Raw genomic sequence first — 22,534 nt, 5'->3', positions numbered from 1 at the left:
TGAACAATTAAGTTCAACCAATATGTTTTATCAGTTGAGTTAACAAAAAATTCTAAATGCTCATTAATTGATACAGTACATTGGCACAATTTACTGCAAGTTATGTCAACAACTACTTATAAGTTGAGTGAACTTAAAACCTAATGTTGGCTAAACTTAACTGAATCAATGCAACAAGATGATTTGAGTCAAGTCAAGTTGTGTCAACAAATCATTTTTACCGTGTCTTTCTTTGAATGGGGAAATATCAAATGATCAACTGATCAAATGAGCTGCCTCATACATGTACATTTTGTTTTTACCAGCCAATGCGCATGTGCAGTCATATGTGTGCGCTGAACACTGACTGTTTCTATAGCAAACAGAGCTTCTAATGGCAACTACAGTGACACAATGACTTTATCATTTGCCGCATGGCTCTTTTAATTAGAAGGCGATACTTATTCCACCATATTGCACATTGCACTTTCTCCCATTCTTAGCAAGAGTGCACCGTATATCTTTATATATAAAGTCTTTAATACACGCTTCCGAATTAAACACCCGATAGATGATATTGCTGCGATGGGCTACTCAATGTAGAATGTAACCTATGAAACTCTCTAGGTTTAAAGCTGGTATGAGAAAGAACCAAGACATGAGGGAGAAAGACACTTAAGGGGGTAAAAGTAGAAGGCAGATAGGAGTATTAAGGGTACACACAGCACACGGATCTGACAATGACATCTATAAATATTGAAGAGGATGGGAAACGTTGCCCTGTGTGTTCCTGAATGATGTCTGTCATGTGACATGTATGCATAGAAATCTATCAGTTTTTTTTTTTTTGTTTTCATATTTAGCAACACATTTTAACCATACTAAAGACATCCTAAATATCAAGTCAAAAATATTCCTAGGGCATCTTTAATGTGAATAAAAACTGAAACCTGTTCAAAAGTGTCCACTAAAGTTCAGCCAACAGACGCATCTGTAGACTGAGTAAATACAGCCAAAAACAACAGCGCCAGTTCTATCTGCAGTTCATTATGTTGCCGTTACGAAATACTGCATAATATTAATGAAGTCACGCTGTGTGGCAGGGTATGTTTAGAAAATGTAATCTAAAACTTTTGTAAGGTTTAATGAGTTTTTCAGTCAAATTAATGTTAATAAAATGTGCAAACACTCTGTATTTCACGCCTTCACTTTTCTTCTCTAAACATTAGTAACTGGCTTCAAATAAGATGCAAAACTTTCAGAGATGCCTTTTTTCCAGAGTTAAATGAATATTTGCCTCATCAAAGTTAACAACAAGATAAAAGTGACTTTCCTCCTAACTCCCTACAAATCCAGCACATCACTCTCTCTGCCCACACCAGTCACCCTAAATGAAAAATGTACAAAAACTTTATGTATAATAATGATTTTTTATTGGTGAAAATAAGAAGTCACAACAGCACGCAACAGTAAATTTAGACAAACCTCAATAATCACCTCCAAATCACATCTCTTACTGGATGAGATCTATGGATAAAGAAGATTAAAGCATTTTGGAGAGGATCGATACAGGCTCCATTGCCAGGAGTGATAGAATGGCACAGTAATTTCCCGCATAAGAGGGTAATGGGAAAACGGGGTAGGTGTGGGGGTTTGAAGGATAGATATCAGCCTCTCTGGGTGCGGTGTAGTTATGATCACTGCAGTAATGAGGGCGTGGACTTCATTTGGATTTCTCTATTTGGAAACCATTCCTGGAGTGTCTCTTGTGTCCCATACAGACTATAGCGTTGTACATGATCATCTGATCATGATCAAGTGATAATAGCAGACATTTGCATTTTAATTTTAAATAGTTTTGAGATATTTGCTAAACGGATCAATAAGACTTTATTCAGATTAGATATGGGGGAAATTATAAGTTATTTAAAAACATTATAATTATTAATAAATTATAAAACAAATTGCACTTTGAATAAAGCAAAATTTATTTTATTTTATTTTTGCATGGTGACCAGTTTGTTTGTTTTTTTGCACTGACATTGCTGTATTTATTTATTTATTTATTTGCATTACTGAAATTAAGTTACTTAAAGGGTTAGTTCACCCAAAAATGAAAATTCTGTCATTTATTACTCACCCTCATGCCATTCCACATCCCTAAGACCTTCGTTAATCTTCGGAGCGCAAATTAAGATATTTTTGTTGAAATCCGTGAGGTCTGCATAGGGAGCAATGACATTTTCTTGCTCAAGATCCATAAAGGTACTATAAACATTTAAATCAGTTCATGTGAGTACAGTGGTTCAATATAAATATTATTAAGTGACGAGAGTATTTTTTTTAAATCAGCCATCACTAAATAAGTCATTATTTTGTTTTTAAACAAAAAATATTCTCGTCGCTTTATAATATTAATATTGAACCACTGTACTCACATGAACTGATTTAAATATGTTTTTAGTACATTAATGGATCTTGAGAGAGGAAATGTCATTGCAGGCTATGGAGGCCTCACTGAGCCATGGGATTTCAACACAAATATCTTAATTTGTGTTTGCAAGATTAACTAAGGTCTTACGTGTGTGGAACGGCATGAGGGTGAGTAATAAATGACATTATTTTCATTTTTGGGTGAACTAACCCTTTAAGTACATTTGTGCATTTTTTTTAAGATTTTTTTTTATTTTTTAATCTTGACAACTGTCAAGCCACTGGCAGCATTTTTGATCATTTTAACTTTCATGGGCCCAGAATATTTTGTTGTATGAATATCTGAACATGCAATATATCAAAAGAAAGAATAGAGCCTTTCTTTTTATCACTTTATTTATTTCAAAGACTACAACATGCATAAGCAATGCTTTTATCACTTGTTTCTGCTTCGTTTTGCATGTTTTGATGTAGAGATTATGTAGTCTTTTAGAAGTTGTGCAGTAGCGCCCCGTACTGTAAAACAGTGAAAACACAGAATGCTGGAAAATTCTGTCAATGCTGGGGGAAGAGTTAATACTAATCTTAATTTGATTAAAATGGGGTTAAACTATTGGCATCATTTAGCTAGAGAAGTGAGAAAATGCTATGATTTCACTTTGTCAGGAAGAAATCACTACTTGTACACACATTTTTACATCTTGGAGGGATTCACTCCTGCAAATAATAGAGGATGTGACTCCCAAAACTCTGCAGTGCATGTGTACATGACTGTATAAACTTGTTTTGCAGCACACACTACATCTCTGTCCCTGTAGACCTCCCTCATAACCCAAATACAGTAGGAACTCAATTGTTATGACTAATGCCGCCCACTGTAAGCATACAATGACATAACACATGAGATAAAAAGCAATCCTTGGGGCCACACATGTATCATTTGGCCCAAAGTGGCTTGATATCTAATCTTTAAACACCATGCTTCCTGTTATGGAACACCTAGTAAAATTCCCTTATGAGGAGCTTGCTTGCAAACATCTAAAATCCCAAGTGAAAAAAAGTAAACTCTTTTTCATGACACATTTTTTTATGAAGTCAGTGTGGATGCTCTTGGAGTTATGTAACTCCCTGAGGTAGAGAAGCTACTGTGTCCAATGACACAAAACACCATTAAACGAGTTTTCACCAGAGAGCCTTTTTATTGTAAAATATATAATAAATTATTGCAATCAACTGCTAAATGGAGTGCTTTTATTTAGCATATCATTATACTTTACTGGAGTGAGAACACGTAGCTAACACTTAGCCTTTAGCTATATTAATTTAATTCATTAACCATTTCAGTCGTATCCAATTCTTGGTGATTCTATGGGCCATCTCTTGCCATATACTATCCATTAATTTTCTTGGCAATGATTTTTTTTTAGGGGTAGATTACAGGTCCTTTCCCAACCCTCCCCATTACATGGCTTGGGACTCTCTCTATGAAACCTTTGGTTTCATAGGTCAGAGGTAACATTTCTGCTTAAGAGGGACGCCAACTGAAATTGGACTTTTGATTTGTTTCGCCCAGTGCTCTTCCTGTGACTACACATTTAAATGTTTGGTTTCATTTGTAGAAATTTTTACACAGCACCTATACTGCATGTTTTTGAATTGTGTAGGAAACTGGAGCAAACTCACATAGACACAGCAACATGCAACATGCAAACTCCACTAAGAAAGGTGTCCTGGCTATTTAGGAACAAGGTGTTGGGAAGCAGTGACACAGAGACTTTTCTGTCACAGAGACAGAAAAGTAAGTAAACATAAAATCTTGAGTTATGATGTCCAAAAAAAAAAAAAGGTCCCCCATTAGATGGTAAAGTGTGACACATGTTTGGTTGCCTTTACATTTAACAATACAATAAAATAAAAAAACAAAATTGCGTTTTGCATTCCATGCATTTTGGCTGTTCATTCACATGGCAACACCATTTTGAAAGCCTTAAAACACAAACTTTTGAAAACTGGTTCCAAAGTGCAAGTTTTTGAAAATTATACCATTGTCATCTCTGTGTAATGAACAAAAATGTGAATCTGTGAAAACGATGATGACATATGCATATTACATGTGCAGTCTAGAAGCATGTGCGTTTGGCGCAAGTGCTCTGTAAAAGTATGCATATGTGCGCAGGCACATAGTCTTTCGTTACAAAGTGACATCTCCAACTACTGACCTGGAATGCATAATACTGTTTTTTAGTCATTTTCGTGAATCCGTGTGAACAGGGATCATTTTGCCAGTATTGTCATGTATACAAAGAAAAACTTTATTTATTTATTTATTATTATTTTTAAATCAGTGTCGTGTAAATGTATCCTTAATATGATGGGCAGAAGGAACACTGTCCAGTCCTTGAATTATTTTTAAATTGGTGCAAAAAAAATCAAATCTCCAAAACAAAGGAAATGTCTATTGATTTTAGAGAGCAGAAATTACGTTTTAATTAGTGGGCAGCCAATACAATCAGTCCAAAATGTAGAAATATCTTGGTGTACTCAGGGCCGGTTCTAGACATTTGGAGGCCCTAGGCATAATTTATGTTTGAGGCCCCTGACTCTTCTCCCCTATTTAATATTGTAATAATTTTACCGTTACTCTCCAAATTAATGTAGAAACAACTTAAAGCAACAGCTTAAAAAAAAAAAAAAAATGTATCTGTGGCCTGGCCCAAATAAATGTATCCATATATTTCCTACCTTTTAGACAGGTAGGAAATATATAGTAATTGAATAAATTTATCAAACACTTTATGCAGTCTTCACTGCATGAATTATAAATTAAACATAAGCCTTATTAAAGCAATTGTCTCTGTTGGCTTTGTTCTTTGATGAACATTAATGACAGACATCACAGTAACTGGTTTATTAGGCTGCTGTCACTTTAAGAGCTCCCGCTGATGTGACGCGCATCTCATTTTCTCACAACTCTTTAAGTTCATTTAAGACGTTATTTAACTCTTTTAAGACTACTCTAATGAGGATACTTGACAAAACAGGCATAATTCTGTGTTATTGTTTGTTCAAGAGTGAAAGGGAACTTGATATTGCTGCGCATTTCTGTCTTTTCTTTTCTGTGAGTCTTGTGTGTCAAATGCAGTGCACGTTATTAAAAAAGTAATTAGTTATAGTTATTAGTTACTTCTCACAAATAGTAAATGAGTTAATAACCGAGTTACATTATTATAAAAGAAACTAATTACTGGGGAAAGTAAATATTGTTTTTTACTTTTTACTTAATTTAAAAAAAAAATGCCCCCAATATTGAATATGTTAAATAAATGAAATGGACATGCAATTTCTCTGTACTGTATACGTGTTGGTAGCCATTAAATACGTATTTAGTTTAATATTTATGTTTAAATAGGCCTATTATAATGTTATTTTTAAATTTAATCTATTTGATTATGAAAAGTGAACAGCATGAGTAAGATGCATCATGCGCAATATATCGGGACACATGGAATGGGTCAGACATAATTTTAAACACTTCATTAAGTTTTGTTTTGTAGAAAGCCTTTCTTTAAAGTGAATTTCGTTTTGAAAAAATTGTATCTTAATTTTAATCAATGTTTCATCAACCAATTGCCTGGATTTAATAAATAAGAAGCAAATATAGCAGGCAATATAATAATGACATGGAGGTGCCGGCGCCATCACTGGTGCGTGAACTGTCTTATAAATGAACCGAAACTCAGCGGCTGCTTGCCTCACAGACATGAGAAATATATAGAAAGCTTGAAATGACTACTTTTAAACGAAATAATTCAAAACGAAAAGAAATAGGCTCTCTGATGATCATCCGAATGAAATGTGCATTCTCTCTCTAAGCGCGTCCACGGAGATGATGAGAGTCAGTAATGTCAACTTCATTTTCGCAGCCGACACTGATTCAGAAAACATTAGTTTATTAATAAACAATTAAAATGTCTCCTTGATGTTTTTGTCACTTTCATAATCATTACTTTTGCAGGCTTTTTATGGCAAGCTTTATTTAGCATTTTGCTTCGCATCACCCACAGGATGTGTTCGTTTTGGCGAGTCCATCGGACCCACTCTGACTATGGTTAAGATAAACATCGTCACTATTTTTAGTTAATTAATAAATATTGAAATAAATTGTAGACAGGACATTTGTACATTTTATTTTTTATTTTATTATTATTATTATTATTATTTTATTTTTTTTTTTTTTTTTGTCCCTCTGTCTGGGCCCCATCCCGCCAAACGGGCCCTAGGCACATGCCTAGTTTGCCTTTGCGTTAATCCGGCTCTGGGTGTACTTGACAATAAGCTTAAATGGGATATGTGGATTGATTGTATACTGTAAGTATGAATCCACAACAAAGAATGTATTTCTTAAAGAAATGACTTTCCTGTAATGTCCATAACAGAATGTCTTCATCGAAAGTGTTATGACATTCTGTATTATTTGTTGGTATGGAAATGCTATACAGAAGAAATCTGTAGGAGAAGTGGTAACAATGACAAGTAAATTGTTAAGTACTATGTAACCATGCTTACAAAATATCTATAAAGAGAGTGTTAAATAAGGCAAATAATATTGTAAACGATAAGAGGCATCCTCTGCCTCTGCTTTTGATCTGTTGCCGACGGTATTGCAGGTCCCCTCTTGGCTTGCTTTTTTTCTTTTTTCTTTTTTTATGTATATTTGAAGTTTTATTATGAAAAAAAGACCTTAAAAGAAAATTTTGTATGTCATTTTTGTTTCTTTAAAATGACCAGAAACACTGCTCCCCTTTTGGCCAGTGTACACTTACAGTCCCGTTAGTAATATAGATCTGTATGTATGTGTGTGCGTGTGTGTGTGTGTGTGTGTGTGTGTTTGAACTGTTCTACTGCTTCTACCTGTGTTGTTGTTTAATTATTGAAAAGCAATCTGCACAATTATACTGTAACATGTATGTATAGTATATGCATATTGTATAGCCCACATTCATACATTTATTTTTGTTTATATAGCCTTCAATTCACACATTGTTTAGAAGGAAAACACTGGGCAAAATGTGAAGTCAGGTTCCTTTTTTCAATAACATACAAGAAATAGATTATGCTTTTTTTTATCCAATGAAAAGAAAAATTAAATCAAAGTAGTCCATTGTTGTAATTAGCTTCAGCACTAATTAATATTAATAATTGGAATAAACAAATCCTCTGCCAAGTAATTTAGTAAAGTGGCCTAACTGAGGGTCGTTTGTGGTTGCCAGGCAGCATTGCAATTTGTCTCATTAATATATTCCACTTCAAACGTGCCTTATCAAACACAATTCAGAGTCAGATCTGTTTAATAAAATCATTCAAGTTGAAACTTCAATATCACAAAACCATATAAGGAAAAGAATCAAAGTTATTTATACAGCACATGCATTAAGTAATCAGGGCCGCTCCTACCTTAAATGTTTTGTTAAGCGTAATGGCGGTTCAGTGTGATGGCAGTAAATGAGAGAAATGTCTTTGCTGTCAACCAGCAGCCAAAAATAGACACAATTAAGGAGAAGCAGACGAAGGATGACTAGAGAATGTCCTTCCCCTTTGATGACAACCTAATGACTTCTACTTATCATCAGAGGAAGAAGCGGGAGATTGCAGTGTCACACTTGCTAGAACCAGCGACACGCGGCCTAGGTGTCACACCAGCAGATTCATTAGTGTTAAACATCATTATCTGGCATGACGTTTGTCTGCGGGCTTTTGGCCATTCATCACAGTTCTTAATGTCATCATCATCATCATTACAGCAATTATATTCCATAACCATAACAATTACCATCTATAGCCAAGCTATCAATAATGAAGGCACACTGGAAACGCCATTGCACCATGACTAATCCGGTAAAAAGTCTTTGCCTTCAAAATAAGGCTGACTTTGTGACCCGCACATATTGATGTTTTTATTTTCAAACCTTCCAAAGCCATTTAGAGGTGCTGAACATAGGTGGGCCCTGAAAATAGAAGTGTGTGAGGTGAATTCAAAGAGAATCATCCAGGATTGAACCGCTCTGGTCTCTTGAGAGAAGCTGTGCAAGTGTGAGGCTGAGGAAATGGCTGGATTCAGATGGAATGAAAGAGAAACATGCTTTGGTCTGCTATTGAATGTGCCAGCTCACTTACACCCAGTTGAGAACTCTGGGAAATGGGTGTATGCAAACATTCACCTGAAAATAGCAGAACAACAACTAGCCTTTATCTCCTGGGTACACATTGCTTCTTAGCAGCATTTCATTGATTTGGTGTGGTTACGGTCCAACCTGTTTAAAAAAAAAAAAAAAAAAAAAAAGTCCCAATGGTGAATGTTTAGTTTTATGTGTTCAATATTTTATGTGCTTTTAATATTGTGAAATGCACTTTTTGGTCAAAATTCTTGTTCTGTTCGAAGTAAATATTCTCTTATGTTTAATATATATATATTTATATATATATATATATTTATATATATATATATATATATATATATATATATAATATATAAAGAGCAATCCATGTGATCGCAAATTTCGCTTGAAGGCAAAAGATTTCCCTATGCAGATTTTGCAATGGACAGACTAGATATGACAAGTATTTTGCTGAAGAACATGAAACAACAATTTTCCTTTTGAAAAAGGAATTCAAATAATCATATTACAGGGTTGACTGATTTTTCCAACCCGATGTCAAGGCAATTTGTTCATATTTTACGAGGTGGCTAATTCGTACGAATACGTATGACCTCACTTTTTTACTAAATCATAGATATTATACGTGTTGACCCCCTAACCCAGCCCCTAAACCTACCCATCACTGGGGTTTAGACAAATCGTATGAATTAGTACGAGTGAGGTAAAATACGTAAAATACATACGAATTGGTTGTGAGATACTGTTGGATTTTTCCCTAATGACAAACAAAACATTTCACAACGAGATCAAGTTGATCCTGCCGTATTGACCAACAAAAAGCTGCTTAGTTTGAAATTACCTTCTCTAAGTTTTCTCTGACAAATGCTTGCTTAAAGGGTTAATTCACCCAAAAATGAAAATTCTGTCATTTATTACTCGCCCTCGTGTCGTTCCACATCCATAAGACCTTCGTTCAGATTAATACAGACCAGTTTACTTGAAGCAGTTCATGCTGGTAAGAAATTTTGTCCGACTTGAGACAGGTCCGGCGCTATGTGACTGTGACGTATGACATCAAAGTACCGCGAGAGCGATTCGAGATAAGCCAGCGCAGTTTCTAAAGAGGAGCTGCATGAGCTGTGATGACACAGCTGTTTCATGATTGGCCGGATTCACCGCATGTCAACGATCACGTGTTTCGTGTTTATTGTCACGCCTTCATTTCCACTAATGCTCACAAATCTGTATTTTTGTAACAGTTAAAGTTCTTTTCATGTAGTTGCGATGTTATATTGTGGCATGTTTATCAAAATAAAACTGAAAAAAAAAAAAAAAAAAAAAAACGTAGACCCACTACATTGGCACTGAAATAATATATGCTTATGTGGAACTTTATTGTTGTAAAAACAGATGCTGTAAGCAGTACATAAAGTACTGAATGAAAATGTCTCTGAAACATCAGTGTATTAGTCAAATATTGCATTTATTTTACTTCAGCTGTGCAAACGCAGCGCAAGCGTCAGCAGAAAGTGTCCAACTTCACGTCTCCGTTTTCAGCTCCTCCCCATCTGCACGGCGGCTACTCTCGCCGATCGGTTACTTCCAGCCGCAGCTGATGTCAAACACACCTAATGTTTTTGTAAGTAAAGTGGTAAATTGTGTTTTTTGCCCAAAACAAAAATATCTTATTTTTGATATTTTTGTTCTGAAGATGAATAAAGGTCTTATGGATGTGGAAGAACACAAGGGTGAGTAATAAGTTACAGAATTTTCATTTTTGGATTAACTAACCCTTTACGTTTAACTAATGTGACTGAACTGTCTATATGTCATTAATATTTGTAGCATGGCAGACTCATGGAGAGTCGAATGATCCAGAGGCAGAGATGTATTGTAGCAACAGGGTGAATAACAGATTTCTAAGCTAGGTAACAGAGTCCAGGGTCGAACACCAAGAAAGCAGTCCAATATACAATCCAATACACAAGTCCAAAAGAAACAAGAGAACAAAGAAGATAATCAAACACTCAGATTTGCAGCCAGGGCAAACAATCCTTTGCAAGGTGCAGAGGGGACTAAACTACTTGAATAGGAATTAATAAAAATGTGACAAGAACAAGAAAGTTCAATTCTGGTGAGGGCGTCCTCTGGTGGTTAGGAGGGGAAACCTCAGGTTGGGATGTTACAATATTATTGAAACAAAAATACTGATAAGAAAAAAAAAGAAAACTACCCACTGTTTGACTGTTTAGTTGAATAATTACTTGACATAATTATTTGAAATGTTTACTTAATTGAGAAATACATTAAATTATAACTTAATAAGAACATTTTAAGGATTTTTTTTGGAACATTATGAGTTAGTTCACCCAAAACTGAAAATTCTGTCATAATTTGAGTGATGAACGAAGGTCTAATGGGTTTCAAAAGATGAGTAAATGATGACAGAATTTTCATTTTTGGGTGAACTAACCCTTTAATATCATTTTATTATTTATAATATTTTATTTATGAACTTCATAAATAAATCATTATAGCATTTTGCTGTGGTATGGGTTATAGTGGAGCTAGCGCATGTGCTCCGGTGCATTGAGCCATGGCATTCATACGGGTGATTTGAGTTTAAATCAATTTTGCAATATTTCGAGATTCCATTCCTCCCTCTTCTCTTCACTATCCTATCAATAAAAGTGGCCAAAAAGGTCATAAATAAATAAACACAGTTGCTGTTAGTATTAGATCACATGCATGACTCACATAAAAAAAAAAAAAAAAAAACCTTCTGAATGTGTGTAATTTCATTGGAACTCAAATGTTTTAATCCATTAGTGTAAATAAGTGATTGACAAAACCTGGAATTAACTACAGAGGACCCAAAAGTATTTGGACACTTAAGTCACACTTGTACAGAACATGTAAATGTCTTTGTATTAGATCAAAGTATCAAAACACTTGGTTTGATAATGCAATGATACTTGATTTAAGTGTCCTAATGCATTTCTGAAACCACTGTATCTCGAGGTTAACTATGGAGCAGGATTGTGATAGGAGTATGATGTGTTTAGTGGATAAATGCCTCTATTCCATCCCATTACACTCTGCCTGAAGAGTTAAACATGACTGTCAGAGCATTTCTGTTATTCTTTATTTCTGTACAAATGTAGAAATAATTGCAGACCAATTTCCTCTGGCTGAACATGTTTTTAATTATGTTCAAATCTGATGCAATCTTGTAATAGTCATCACGCATCATCTGTCTGCAGTAGACGAGTGTGATCGGCAAGCTTTCACACTGTAAAAAATGATTTTTTGAACTTGTAAATAAAGATAGCATAATTTAAGTATATTTTACAAACAAATCCTATTTTGTCTTTTTACTTCAGAATGTCATGTTTAATTCAATAAACTACTTGAGGTTTCGTTTTATTTTATTGTGCTTAAATACATAAGTAAATGTAAATGGAAATCCCCAAGTAATATTTACTTAGTATCTTGTCGTAAAATGAACTAATGCAAAAAAATGACAAACGCAAGTAAAACTTACTCCACGAAGCAAGGCAATCTATGCGCATGCGCTCTTGGTCCCCGAAGTGGCGCGCAGAGGAAGAGGAAAGCAACGGAAAATTTCCTGGAAGGACGATTTGATTTTTACACGGTAAGTTATAAAATATTTGTTTATTTAGTTATGTTTCCAGAGAAGTATAGAGCAATTAGGCTGTCTGCAGTTCGGGTGGTTAAAGAGTTAACGCATTAACTGTTATAGTCGACAGAGTTGAGTTTGCTAAAGAACCGATTAGCACAAACATCCGTTATTAGCAAACGGCATATGTGTCGAAAACAACTGACTTGTATTTTACAGTGAAGTTTAAAATAAACTTTGCCGGACGAGAGCGGCGCGACAAATGCCAATAGAAGGGCGTCTGTTTATTCATCTGTGTGAATAAATAATTGTGTCCTCATGTGCTATCTGAATTATAAATACAAGTTTTCTAATTAGAAACTGGACATGTACAGCATCGGAAGTCAAATTTACGAACCCGGAATGATACCCGAGCCCTGAGATGGGTGGCCATTAACTTTAAACGCGACTGAGAAAACCACTAATACCCCATTAATCCACATCAACTACACTGCTTTGTCTTATTTATAAAATAGATAAGCATTTGATGCATATCAATCAAGTAAAACAGAGATTATACTCCCTATTGAAGCTATACAATAGTGATACATTTTCTAGTGTATGTGTTCAGACAGCCTTAAAGGGATAGTTCACCCAAAAATAAAATTCTTCACCCTCAAGTTGTGCCAAACCTGCATACATGTCTTTCTTCTGCTGAACACAAAAGATATTTTGAAGAACATGGGTAACGTTAACCAAACAGTTGATGGACCCCATTGAAGTCCATATGAAAAAAAAATAAATAAATACTACAGAAGTCAATGGGGTCCATCAATTGTTTGGTTATCAAAAATTTTCAAAATATCTTCTTATGTGTTCAGAATAAAGAAATTCATACAGGTTTGGAACATCTTGAGGGTGAGTAAATTATGACATAATTTTCATTTTTGGGTGAACTATTCCTTTGACTCTACCAGATGATTGAAAATGTATTGTTGATAGGCTACTTACTTGAATGCAGTTTTTCCTAAATAAATTAACTGTTCAAATTTCAAATCAAGTATATTTATTCAAATTTTATTAAAAGAAATCTATTTCTGACATTAACATTTCTAACATATGTTCCACAGATTGCACTCACCGTTCAAGCTCATGCAAGGTAAGTTGGCAATACTTCTTACAGCCTATGCAACACTGATTAAGCTTGCAGTATTCACTCTGCCAGGACATGTATATAGTTGTATGTAGATGGCTGTTAATGTTCACTGCAATTTACTTTTATTTTTAACAGCAAGTTGAAGATAAGCGAGATGCTGTTATTTGCTGGGAGAATCATCTGAGGAGCTCATTGAAGCCTACCAGGTACATTAATAGATTAATTCAAATTTTGTTTTGACTTAGCATATGTACAGTACTGCAGAAGTCTAGGGCACATTAGTATTTTCATCCCCCAAATTTTTTTTTTACTTTTTATATCTTTGTGCTTTAGTTTGGCATAAAATATCAGTTTACATTCCTAAACATTTATTTTGCCATTATTTTTAATAATCCAGTGAGATTTTTGTATGCACAGGGAGTCTGACAACAGTTGGTGCTCCACAGAAGATCTGGTCTCACCATCATTGAGTCTGTCTATTATAACATGAAGAAAGAAATGAAGCTGAGAATAAATGCGTAAATTAAGAAAAACTGTGGCAATGTCTGCAAAATGTAAAAAAAAAAAACATGCAAAGCTATCTGAAAAACAATATCAAGTGTACTAGGCCAAAAACTGTTTTAAGTGCAAAGGGTGATCACACCAAATATTGATTTAATCAATAGAAGGTAAATGAAAATCAATTTATGAAAGCATTTTAAAGGCATCCTCACTTTACAGAATTTTTTACACAAGTGCCTAAAACCTTTTACAGTACTGTAGCTTTGCAGGTATTTTCTAATCGACTTGCAGATACAGCTCTTCTGGATTTAGTCTGTCATAGTCCCTTTTCCCTCTTTTCTTCATGTAATTACAGATTTAAAGGTGCTAAAGAGGATGTTTTGTTTTATACATTTTTGCAATATTACTTGAGACTGTCTTTACTAACTGATAAAGACTATTTATTAGGTGCACTGAAAGTAATAATATTAATATACATCATCTGTGCACGAGGTAGGGCCTTAAAAACATCAGCCAATCACGTAAACGATTGGCCCTCTGGCTTGTCAATCACTGCCATGACGTTCCTTGTGAGAGACGGCGCGGCTGCGCGCTCCAGTAACTTTCCACACTCCACAGGCGCCGCATGCAATGTTTTTGTCCGGGAGACAGGAGTAACAACTGCAGATTATGAGTTACCTGCGGTGAGTCCGACATAATGAATCCACTAACACAACACAGCGAATGCCGGTGGTAAACACTCGTGTTCCAATACTCGTGCACGAGTTTTGGGAGGCGTTCCTTGTTCTTACGCATGCGCTCATTTCAAAACTCACTAACAGTCTTTGGATTCTCAGTCGACGAAAAAATCCTCTCTATCACCTTTAATGATGTCGAGACCAAATCTCTGTGTGTGGCACTTATCACATAAAATTAAAGAGAACATTCAACTTACTGTACAGTATTATAACCACTTTGCATTTATTTGTGTATTTGACAGGATGTCAGCAGAGACATGATTAAAGATTGCTTCACCAGTCATGTAACGAAGATCATTGAACTGGGCAGCACTGCAGGAGAGGAAGATGCCAACACAGCTGACATCGTTATCGTCATTGAGGGAACTAAGGTGTTGTTTTACTCTGATTAAATCTGAGAGCTTTCTGAACCACACATTGGCAGCAATGTCATTGGCCCTTTTGAGGTCTGGATAAATAGTAAATACATAGTTAAAATAGTGATTGTGACTACAGTGGTTCAACCGTAATATTTTGAAGAGAGGTATACTTTTTGTGCACAAAAACAAAACATATTCATTCAACAATTTGAACCATTTCATACCTAGTGAACTCAGTGCAGGATTCCATGTTTACGTCTGGATGCCGGCTCATTTTATTAGCCGCCTCCTGCGTCAGCATCAAACCCATGTGTTGTGCCGCTCACATGTTCAGCTTCGGCCATTACTTATTCGGCATATGGACGTAAACATGGAAGCCTGCATTGTCTCTACCTATGACAATGGTTCAAATTGTTGATTTAAGTCTTTATTTTTGTTTTGTTTTTGTGTACAAAAAGTATTCTTGTTACTTCATAACATGAAGGTTGAACCACTGTAATCATGTTGACTATTTTAACGATGTTTTTACTATTTTTCCAGACCTCAAAAGGTGCAATGACATTGCTGCCTATGTGTGCTTCAGAAACCCTCGGAAGATGAACGAAGGTCGTATGGGTGTGGAATGACATGAGGGTGAGTACTTAATGAGAGAAATTTCATATTTGGGTGAACTTACCCTTTAAACTAACCCCCAAATCTGAGAAACACATTTGAAGTATTTCAAAAATCTTTCTTGGGCTGGATGCTTTAAAGGGTTAGCTCACCCCAAAATTAAATTTCTCTCATTAATTACTCACCCTCATGTCGTTCCACACCCGCAAGACCTTCGTTTATCTTTGGAACACAAATTAAGATATTTTTTGATGAAATCTGAGGGTATCTGATCCACACATTGGCAGAAATGTCATTGCATCGTTTGATGTCCAGAAAGGTAGTTAAATATTTTTAAAATAGTCAACGTGACCACTGTGGTTCAACCCTTATGTTATGAAGTGATGAAAATAATTTTTGTGCACAAAAACTAAACAAAAATAACGACTCGTTTACGTCCAAGTGCCTGTTCATTAGTGGCCATTTCCTGCGCTATTCTGCTCATGTGTTCAGCTTCGGCCAATACTGAGTTGCTGTTCGGACATAAACAAGGAAGCCTGCACTGAGTTCACTATGTATGACAACGGTTCAGATTGTTCAATAAAGTCATTATTTTTGTTTTGTTTTTGCACACAAAAAGTACTCTCGTAGCTTCATAACATAGAGGTTGAACCACTGCAGTCACATTGACTATTTTAACAATGTTTTCAATTACCTTTCTGGATGTCGAAAGGTGCAATGACATTGCTGCCAATGTGTGGTTCAGAAACTCTTGGATTTCATCAAAAGTATCTGCAAAAAGTCTGCTAGTTGGCCATTTTGTTTGACACTTACACTTTTTGTATTTGCTCATTTGTTCAGCAAGTCTCTAAAAAGGTTTGTTATTTTAAATTAAGTTTGTACTATACTGTACTGTTTCAAAGAAACATTGTAATGCAGTGTAATGAATAAGTAAGTGTTGTATGTAAGATCACAGTTAAGCATCTCACGTTAAATTGTTGAGCTCTGTTAAACACATTGAAACATCTGTGATAGGATAAAGATGCTGAACCACTTTGGCCATGTTTTTGGCCGACAGCAGTTAATCTTAATGAATGTGTCCATTCATTTTTGTCCATTTGTTTTATCATTGCCTTTGTTTAATCTGTTTTTTGAAGAGTTTAATTCAAATAAAAATACTCAAGGAAAATGTCTGTTAGTGTTGTTTTTACTGAAAACATCAGTAGTAATACATCACAAATTATATTAAGTAATGTTTAAATAATATTTGAAGTAAAGGTTACTCGGGATAACTAAGAAAGATAACTAGGACTCTTAAGTAAAAGAAATGCAATAAATCCTAATACATTTATAAGCATTACTTAAGTAAAATTTACAAACAAAGAGTCAATAAAATTTACTGGGAATTCCCAAGTAAACTTAACTTAAAATTGTCTAATTAAAGCTACTAATAATTATGTTTAGGCTTTTACTTGGCAATTTTTTGTAAATTTACTAGCCTTTTCTGAGTGAAAAAAATGTCCAAGCTTTTTTCAAGTAAATCCTACTCCAAATTTTTTACAGTGCAGGAACGCTGAATCTGTGGAGTTTAAGCACACGATTGAACTCTCTCGGGATGATTCGATACTCACGGGTGAGAATTACATGGATTGGGAGATAAGACAAACTGCCGCACAACACATTAGCAATGCCAACGGCAATATATGCGAGCAGATTACCACACAGCAATCAGTGCCACAGTGAATAAAACTTGTGATACCTTACAAAATGAAATGGCAGAATGATTTGGACAGACCAGAAAACAGTCATGAAAAGACAATATTGTTCTTAAAAAACAGAATCCAATGCAAATTAATGCTGATTAATCATGATTAAAAACATCATTATCATTGATACTAATAATGGTACTGATGTATACAATTGATTTTTTGAATATTAATTATAGACATTTAACATTACAGTATAACTGAAAGCTATCGATTAGGCTTTAACTTTTAATTTAAGTGAACTTCAATCAATCTTCACATAAACCCATTATAATTAATGCCATATTTACCTGCATGTGGCCTTCCTACCTGTCTAACATACAGTACAGGAACTGAATACAGTTGTCAAACACTTTACAGTCTTCACTGCATAAATTATGAATAAATTATTACCTTTGTTCTTTGATTAACATTATTGACAGCAATAATTTAAGATGGTACTTAACTTATTTAAGACTGCTTTTATGAGGATACTCAACAAAATTTACATTTTGACAAAATTGTGTGTGTTATTGTTTAAGAGATACAACATCCACAGACAGTGCATTCTCGTTTGAATGGTTTAAAAACATTTGCGTGAATAAGAGCATGATCATATAATGTAAAAGCCCTGATATACTCACAGCGAAGTTCTTTTTCACCCTTCATTGTTACAGAACTTCTTGAGATCACGATGAAATAAGATGAGTGAGATTTTTTTTTGTGATTATAAAGGGAGCGCCCTCCACCTATGATCAGAAAATTCATTTTTAACACACAATTACACAAAACGGAACTTGAAACATAATTAGGCCATATTTATAAATGACTAGTATCACTCAGAGACCCTCCACCTTCAACTATTTTAAAAGTCTTTGTTTCAGATCAATACGCTACAGATGTAGGCTACATATTTTTATTGCTATTTGATACCGTTGTTATTATTGTGTAGTTTGAGGAATTGAATGCTTGTGTGCCTCGTGTTTGTGAAGTATATAGGCATAATGCAAAAGAACTTTGTCTATTTCAGTAATAATAAATACAGAATGTTATTGTTTTGGTGAAAGTCTGTTTCTCAGATCATAAAAATGTGTGCCCCCCTATGAGAACGAAATGCCCCCCCAATTCTATAAGTTCTGGCGACAACCCTGCATGGGTATGTTAGCACTAGCTCTGCAAATGCGCACACTTGTGTCATGTCACATTTATATATTTATATGGCATTTTATTCAATAGATTTCTTAAAAGAAAGCAGCCTTACAATATCTAACATGAAAAACAGTGTCAGTGCCTCAGAAACACAACTTCTTTCTCTACTATAAAGCGGCTATCCAGTATGTTCATGTTTTCACCAGTTGAGATCTCACCTCGATGGACTCAACAGATGAAATGAGTCAGAGAAGAGCTCTGTGTGGAAGAAGGCGGAGCCTCAGTGCACACCTCCTGTTATGTTATTGTCATGGACCAATGGTAGTACGAAGGTGTTTTGCAGCTGGAGCAAACTTTTCCTTACATTTGGCTTTGGCAAGCCGTTTCAAACACCCAAAATGAACACAAAACAAACTTCAATTTGGCCTGTTCGTTCTTCGTTTTTGTTCGAAGTATATCGGGGCTTTAATGCTAGCCAAATTGTGCCAGAAAAAAATGGATGCTGTGTTTATTATATATATATATTATATATATATATATATATATATATATATATATATATATATATATATATATATATATATATATACAGGGTGCGATGTGTTTTGAAAATTTATGAAAATTAATTTTTTTCTTTCTTTTTCTTTTTTTTTTTTTTTGAAAATTTGTTAAAAACCACAGTAGAGCTATATACTATTTTTGGCAGCTGTTACAGAAACATTTTTACAAAAAAAAAAAAAAAAAATCTTCTGATTTAACCTTGAGATTTGAAGTATTAGATAGCTTAGATATTTGCACCACTACAAAGACACTAATTCTTAATTTCTGATAGAAATGCAAAATCAATCGGAGTTTATAACGAGACACAAACCTTTACATTTAATCGCGTTTGGTCCCATTTATTTTTGATCACAGTGCATACACATACAAATTTTAAGCCCAAAAGTGCACACATTTGGAGAAATGCACATGTACTTCATATTTCATTAGATAGAATAAGCCGAGCCGTATGCAGGGTTTCATAATTACAGAGGTCAGAAAATTTAGTTTGCTACGGGGGTACGGGGGCATGCTCCCCCGGGAAAATTTAGATTTCCCTGGTGTATATATGTGCATTTTAAGACATTTTAAGGCCAAAAAATTGTATAACAATTTAAAACCGTCAACAAATACATGCATGCACAGTTTTGAGGCAGCTTTAATCGCATGTTTGGTAATTTCATGACTTAACTTACAACAGAACAACGACGGTGCACGGTCGTAGTTTCTTTTGCGCTTTATTTAAGCTATAATAAAGTAATTATGCAGCGCGCGCAGGCGCATTTGCACATGCAATTCTTGAGTGCGTGCCACGAGCACAGTATAACGGCTGATTGGACAGTCGTGTTAATTTTTTTGAGTTTTACCAACATAGCCTGACATCATCTGACAAATACGATCCTATAACACCAATTGTATCATCTCTACACTGGTTACCTATTAAGTTCCGTATTGATTATAAAGTACTCCTAATGACCTATAAGGCTCTAAATGGTTTAGCTCCTGTGTACTTAACTGATCTTTTGTCACCCTACAATCCTTCACGCTCTTTAAGATCACAAAACTCTGGACTTCTGGTTGTACCTAGGATAGCTAAGTCCACTAAAGGAGGGAGAGAATTTTCACATTTGGCTCCGAAACTCTGGAATAGCCTTCCTGATAATGTTCGGGGCTCAGACTCGCTCACCCAGTTTAAATCTAGATTAAAGACACATCTCTTTAGCCAAGCATTCACATAATGCATCTCATATCAGATCAATTGCACATGACTATCTTTGCTTAATGTTAAGAACAGCAGCTACGCTAATTATTATCCATTTGCTTTTCTGTTTTGCCTCGGGACACCCGTCCCGAGGTGACTAGAGAGTACTTCAGCTTCTGTTTGGATCCAGCCTCTTAAGAACACCCCAGATGACCATCACCTGTGAAGAGACGGCGCCAACTCCTGGATCAACATACACATTGCACATTTCTATATCCTAATTATTGTTAATGTAATTCATTTTTCAGGAGCTCATTGCTTCTACGTTCAGTTAAACTGCTAACAGTGATTGTAAATTAACTGCCTAAATTATTACATTATTGCTAACTGTATTCTTTAAATTGTAATGTTGACATGCATTCTCTGTAAAGCTGCTTTGAAATGATATGTATCGTGAAAAGCGCTATACAAATAAATGTGAATTGAATTGAATCATCTCATCTGACCGCAGTTCACTGTTCAACTGAAGACGGAAGGCGCCTCTGAAAAGTGCCCCGTTTGTCGAGGACAATTCTACATAAACGCAGCATTTTACTTGCCGATGTTTTAAAAAAAAGATTTTTATTTTTGGTATTCTATATGCTCTGTTGGTGGTTTGTGGAGTAGCATCACCAGGGGGGTATTTTTTTTTATTTTATTTTTTTTATCCCCCAGGGATAAAAATAATTCAGCAGAGGCAGGGATACATAGACCAGAAGGGGGGAAATCTATATATAACAGTAGGGTATATATAATATATACCCTATATATAAAAGTATACCCTATATAACAGTAACAGTATATATAATTAGTAGGGACAAGTAAAAAAAATACATAGTTGTTAATATTTTTTAAACAAAGTCTGAAATTATTATCTGAATTGCTATAATTTTACATACATTTAAATGAGGATCACAGATGGAGCACAATTTGTCATTCTGTAAATTGTTAAATTAGAAAAGGAGCTTTTAATTTACATTTGCAGAAATCTCATACAAGGTTGATGCCAGATCCCCACAGCTTTTCTCTAGTGAGGTTAATGCTTTTCAAAAATGTATCATATATGAAAAATGGGGCGAGGTAAGTAGTAAAATGAGAGACAGATAAAATATACTATCCTGCCATGACAGGTGACACTATCCGTGCAGTTTGGCGCTCTTAGGTACCCATAATGCTTTGTGTTTTCTCAGGGCTTTGAGAACAAGGCCACACCAGGTGAAAGCGACTGGCACCTCAGAGAAGAGAAATCGCCAGATTTATCAATAAGCCCAGCGTAAACCCCATCCCCGGAATTACTGTTGACTCTCCTCCAAGAATTCATTTACTTTTAACCCTCGTGCACCACTGACCCATTTCCTGCAGTTTTGGAACGACAGCGAATGTACGGTCTCCATGGTGCCCCAGATTTGATTGTCTGCATCCAATTCATCCCATTCTTTCCCAATGTATTGAATTTATGCTGTTCTATAGGACTGAAGAGCTTCACAGTCGTTTTGGTCACCCTAAAAAAAAATGGTTCAGGGAGAAATTAAATAAATAAATAAACCATGACATTCCTGAAACTGTATCTTGGCTCCAGCATAAACTTTATCCTTTGGCCAGAAATCTATAAAGTGAGTACAGGGTGGATTTGAGTGCTTGCGGACACATTATGCTGTTTCATCAGGAGGTAACCCAACTCTGCCTGTGGCCATGTCTGAGTGAAAGAGGTTGTACTTCCATTAGATAAAAATCTACTAGGCCTCTCCCAGGTCAGAAAACGTAAACTAAAAGCCCCCTTATCTCTCCTTAGTAAACAGTATGACAGATTATGACACTGTCTACCTTGTTGTGAAACGGATGAGTTTAAATCAGCAAAACTGTTTAGAGTAACTGCTTTTACTGTATATGATTTCAAAGTTACATGGATTTCTCCTCTTACAGGCTTTTCTAGTATTAGACTCAACCTCAGACAGCACACCCACAGATCGCCCACAGTCCGTTTACTGGCCATCTGACGCATACTGCACACAAAACTGGCAAGTGCTGGCAGAAAATCGGCAGTTCTAATCTGATTGGCTGGCTTTACTCAATTCTCAAGAGTTGGCACTGATTCGCCTGGAAACTAAGTTGCATTTACAAGGTACCGGGTTGATACAATGAGCGCTTTTGATGAAGGATTATTGGATTTGTCAGAGTTTGGTTACTGGCATCAGGTCCTTGAAAGGTACTCAAGAGTTTTGTTTAAGGCACTTAGTAGCAAGAAAAATAGATACGCATACTTATTACTTTTGGATAAACAGAATTCTGACGAAAGAACACATTTTCATATATCCATAGTACAGATT

General features: G+C 35.3%; 1 long non-coding RNA gene across 1 annotated transcript; it reads left to right on the top strand.

The window, feature by feature from the left end:
- Positions 1-11,949: 11,949 nt before the first annotated feature.
- LOC137022574 (uncharacterized) lies at positions 11,950-15,040 on the top strand. Its single transcript, XR_010895404.1, has 4 exons — positions 11,950-12,225; positions 13,320-13,348; positions 13,481-13,551; positions 14,826-15,040. It is a non-coding gene; the product is annotated as an uncharacterized lncRNA (long non-coding RNA).
- The last annotated feature ends 7,494 nt before the right edge of the window (positions 15,041-22,534 follow it).

This window comes from Chanodichthys erythropterus, chromosome 7, assembly GCF_024489055.1.
Source record: "Chanodichthys erythropterus isolate Z2021 chromosome 7, ASM2448905v1, whole genome shotgun sequence".
Classification (NCBI taxonomy): Eukaryota; Metazoa; Chordata; class Actinopteri; order Cypriniformes; family Xenocyprididae; genus Chanodichthys; species Chanodichthys erythropterus.
This window is presented reverse-complemented; position numbering and strand designations above follow the sequence as displayed.